This window comes from Mirounga leonina, unplaced genomic scaffold (genome assembly GCF_011800145.1).
Source record: "Mirounga leonina isolate KUSES-001 unplaced genomic scaffold, KU_Mleo_1.0 Mir_174, whole genome shotgun sequence".
Taxonomy (NCBI): Eukaryota; Metazoa; Chordata; class Mammalia; order Carnivora; family Phocidae; genus Mirounga; species Mirounga leonina.
Window position 1 is genome coordinate 67,520,602 of NW_023270451.1, and position 5,371 is coordinate 67,525,972.

Genomic DNA, 5,371 nt, shown 5'->3' on the forward strand with positions numbered 1-5,371 from the left:
TTGCTGGCTACAAATGAGATTTGCTGGCAAACTATTCATTAAAACAATCACATTTTGATGGGATAACCTGAGGGCCTCAGCATTTCATATGAAGGGATTTTACCTACAGTGATGTCTAGGCCAGTGGTTCCCCCTGAGATGTTTGGCAATGTGCAGGGACATTTTTGATAGTTATGACAAAGGGAGAAGAGGTTGTATTACTGTCATCTGGTGGGTAGAGGCCAGAGTGCCATTAAACGTCCTCAAGTGCACGGGACAGCCCTTCACAACAAAGAGTTAGTCAGTCCCAAGGTCAATAGGGCCGATGTTGAGAAACGCTGGTCTAGAGGAACTATTTGAAGAAGCCGTAAGCTAAAGCAAAACTACATAATCTTCCTAAGCCAGCAGGACAATGGACTGTTTCAGTTTATACATGAAAGAGCTACGTATCCTCACTGGGTCTGTTTCCTCGTCTGAGAAATGAGAGTATTGGATCAGATCTTGTGGAAAGCCCTTTCCAGCTTGAAACAAAGTATATGAGTCAAATATACATATAGGATTAGGACACAACTAACAGGGGGCTACAAGATTGAGGGGCGGTGGTCAATCCAGGTGCTAGTCAGTCTGTACTCCCTCATCTCCCAGACTTCCTAAAGTTAGGTGCATAATCCATTCATTAAAAATGTATGGAGGGGCGCCTGGGTGGCTCAGTTGGTTAAGCGACTGCCTTCGGCTCAGGTCATGATCCTGGAGTCCCGGGATCGAGTCCCGCATCGGGCTCCCTGCTCGGCGGGGAGTCTGCTTCTCCCTCTGACCCTCCCCCCTCTCATGTGCTCTCTCTCATTCTCTCTCAAATAAATAAATAAAATCTTAAAAAAAAATGTATGGAGTATTGCTATCAAAAAAAAAAAAGTGTGGGGTGCCACTATGGGCAAGACATTGTGCTTAGGCGTCAGAGGGGTACACAGAGTAATTAGATACAGCTCTTGCCCTTGAATTAGAGAAGACCAACATTGAATATATATGCATCAGACACTAGGACAGGCCTATACATTTTCTCAGCAATCCTGCTTCCAATTATTTATGTCTATTTCTCAGGCAAGGAAACTGAGGCTCAGGAAGGTGAAGCAGTTTGTCCACAGGCAGAAAGTGATGATTGATGGGGCCCCGTAAGACCCAGAACTTGTTTCCTCCAACACTTGAGCCCTTATGTATTGTCCTAGTAACTTTCCTCTGCTCGCCTCTCCCACAGAACTGGACACCATCAGCAGAGAAGCTAATACTAGGTAGGGCTCTTTGCAGTGAACTTCAAAGGATGGCTCTGATTCTTTTGTGATTCAGATTTTGACCTGAGGAAGTTTTACTTGAAATAAGCAGAGTTTAGGGCACCTGGGCGGCTCAGTCGGTTGAGCGTCTGCCTTCATGATCCCAGGGTCCTGGGCTTGAGCCCCTGCAGCAGGCTCGGCGGGGAGTCTTCTTCTCCCTCTGCCCCTCCTCCTGCTCATGCTCTCTCTCAAAAATAAAATAAAATAAAATCTTAAAAAAAAAAATAAAAAAGAAAGAAGTAGAGTTTAGCTTGGAAATATTTTTGTTATGGGTCCCACTTGTAAAATTTCTGTAGTAGGTATCACAAAGTTCCTTGCTAACAGTTGTTCCTCAAGATCTGATTGTGGGAAGAGAGTGGACTAACTTTTTAGGGGCAAACATGAATGTCTCTACCCCATAAAAGTGTACTTAGGCCTAAAGGAAACTATAATAATTACTTTTACTTATACTTCTTGCATTTGAAACAACATGTTTGATTTGTTCAACAGATAACTATGGCCCACATGACATGTGTAACAGGGCGCCAGGCACACTAGGGCATACAAAGGAAGCTAGCTGGGAAAAATGAAATATTAAAAGCTAAATAACAATATAAGGTAATGGTTCTCAGCTGCGGGGTGATTTTGGCGATGTCTGGAGGCATTTTTGGTTGTCCCATCTGGAGGGGTGTGGCTGGCATCTACTGGGAAGGGGCCAGCGATGCTGCTGAATGTCCTAAAATGAAAAGGATGATCCTCCCAACAAATAATTATCCAGCACAAAACGTCCACAGCGCTGAGGTTGAGAATCCCCGATATAAGGCAATTACATGCTCATTGGCAATGCCAACTATGAGTGTTATAGAAGATGAAAGCTAGAGACCCAACACTATCAGCTGGAGTAATCAGAGAAGATTTCACCGAGGGAAAAGGACCAGCCTGGGTTTTTAAAGAAGTTATGATTTAGGAAAAGAGGGCCATTGGAGGGGACATTCCAAGGAGGGAATAGGGCATGGGCGAAATTGCTGAGGCAGAGTGAGCTAGGAGGCTGCAGGGACAGTGAGCAGGACAGCCTGGAGGGAGCATTATCTCTACTCCCCAGTCTGAGGGTTGGGTCAGGCAGGTGGTGGGAAGTCCGTGCGACACACGAGGAAAGTAAAGCACAGAAAGCTTAAGAGAGGATCCTGTGATGTCCCCTGAGCTGGGGGGAGAAGCCAGTCCTCCTGTCCCTGGGCCCTGGGCTTTCCCCATGGTAGTGAGCTCACCTGAGCCAGGGCCCCACCTGGTACTGATGTGTCTTCTACCAGGGGCCAAATGGAATTTTTGGGGACATCACCCAAACCAAAGCTTCCTTCTGTCCTGAATCCCGCTGATCTTCTGGAACATCACTGCCTCTTTATTGAAAGGACACCCTATAGAAACCTAAACACACACACTCACACATTTATCAAATCAGAGAAGGAGGCTGGTAGAAATAGAATCACGTTCTACAGAGCACAAAACACATAATTACTAGTCACTCCACAGACTGAGGGAAGAGAAGCCAGCTGATCAATAGAAAAGGAGCAGCTTCTGGCCGCCTGTGGTGTGGTCACCAGGCCACTGTGAATGAAGGAGCCAGCAGGCACGGGACAGTGGGAGAAGGAGGAGGCTGCTAGGCTCTCAGGGTGGTCAGAGCAGGTGAACCATGGCGCGGGGGGGGGGGGGGGGGGGGAGAGTCTCACCTGGTGGAGGGAGAGGGAGAACCAGGAGTTTCCCACTTGGACCATCAGAGGAGACACAGGGCAAAGGTGCCATGAGGGCAGAAGCTGTCCTTACTGGCGGGTGCCTCTCTCCTCTCCAGTTTCCAGTTAGGGGAGAAGGGACTGGAAGCAAAGCATTGAAGAGCAGGGTCAGAACAGGGTGGAGAGGTGCTTTAGGTTGGAGGACAGGAGGCGGAGCCCGGGATTTGGGGAAAGGTCCCAAGTGGATTGCCAGGGGCTGCCCGCAGGCTCGTCAGGGGCAAGCAGTCATCCACCTGTGCCCCAGGCACTGAGGACCTGAGCTAGGTCAGGTGAGAAGGAGCAGTCGTGAAGATTGGCATTTGGAGGTGCTGCAGGAGGCAGAGCCCCAAACCTGGGTCTCACTCACCCCTGCCAGCCAGCCAGCCCTATCCAAGCAATGGGGGTTGATGGGAGGAAGCAGGACCCAGGTGCCAGCCTCATGACTCTCCTCCCTCACCCCTCCTTGTCCCAGCCCTGGCCTCCAGGGCTTACGTAACCTGACCACTTTGTCGCACATCACCCAGATAGTGCATGCTTTCGCCTCTCCAGTGAGGATGAGGCTGGCGTCAGGCAGGGTTGGTGCAGGGGTGAGGGTGGAGAGGGGTGGTGGCTGGAAGTCACCAGTCCAGGAAAGATCTAGGCCAAGACCACAGCAGTCCCTTGGGCCCCACAGCGTCCTCCACCCTGGATGCCCACTGGGACGCCCTTCCCTTCGCCCTCAAGGTCACAGGTGGCACAAGAGCCTGTCTTTGAGGACAGTCTGCCCACCCTCTCTCCTTTTTATTTCCAAGCATTTCTCAGCCTAGCTTCACAAGAAAAATGTAAGCAATGTGCAAAGCACACTTTTCTCTTGCCTGGGAGGCCCTGACGTTATCACAGCCACAACAAACCCCGGCCTTCACCCCAGCCCACTCCTGCCTGGCCCAAGGCTGCAAAGCAGGGGGACGCCGGGCAATGGTGGTGCCAGGGCTGGCCCCCACCCCGGCCCCCCGCACTGGCCAGCCCGGGGAGTGCCTACCGTGGGGGCTTTCAGTTCCCGGGGTGCCGGGAGGGCAGGAACGGAAAGGTGTCCCCATCCAGGTCAGCAGGGCAATTGAGCCCTAAGTTCTGAAAGAGCCCTACCCTCCTCCCTGTCTGCCTCAACCCCTGCCTCCTCCTGCCTCCTGCCAGGGCACAGTGGGCAGGCAGGGGGGAGGGCAGGGGGGAGAGTGGTGAATGGGGGCCTCTGCCTTGGGGGTGAAGGTCTGGCTATTAGCGGGGAAGAAGGACAGTCCCAGGAGTGGTGGTCCCGGGCCCACCTCATCCCCTCAAGTCTCCCTCCCCATCACAACCTTTGCCTCCCCCGTGCCTAATCTGTCCAAGGGCACATCTGGGAGTGCTACCTCTCCACCCTGCTCCCAGGCCTTGAGACCCTGTGGGTTCCCACACTGTATTCCCCCCTGCCCCATCACTCCCTGCAACACTCAGAGGGGATGTAGGAGAGGAATGACCGGTTCTCCTAGTTCCACCCCCTCCCCCAATGACTCCAGCTTAGACCACAGCTCAGTCCTCAGGGTGGATGTGAGGGCTGCCCAGACTTTCCTGCTGGAGACCTGGGCCTCTTGGAGGATCCCCAGGGCCCTGTGCTGGCCTCCAGCCCCACCTGGTTACCTCCAGGCAGGCCCTGTATCCACAGCACCGCCTTCTGCTCCCTTGGGTGCATCAGCCCAGAGCCACTGGGGAGGGAGACAGCACCAGATTACCAGAAAGGGCCATCGCGGGGGTAAGACTGGGGAGGCAGCACCTCTACTCCCTTGAAGGCACAGAGGTGGGCCTGATGACCCCAGGCCAAGGTGGGATCTCACTGGAATACGATGCCCTCTCTTCTCTCCTTGTCACCCTTCATTAGAGGTCCTACACAGTCTCCACTCTCCCCCACCAGGGCTTTGGAACCCTTGCCACAGTCCTACCCACCCTTCAGACAGGCCTAGGAAAGTGTGTGTGCACATGAGAGACAGACAAACAGACAGGGAGACGGAGATACAGAGAGAGACACACAGAGAGAGGCAGAGACACACAGAGAGAGAGAGAGAGAAAAAAGAGAGGCCGCCCTAGGGCTCCTTCTCTCTATACACACTGAAGAAAGGAAAAGGGGCATCTTACCTGCCTGCAGTCCCTGAAATGCTGGTAGACGCTGCCCTGTTTAACTTCTAGCCAATGAAACCAAGAACCCTCTCGAGACTGAGAGCAGATTTAGGAAGCAGCTTGGAAAGCTGACATCAACATCGACTTGCACCAGAGTGGGTTTCTGTGACCCCTGGGAACCTGAGGCTCCCGTGGGAGGGG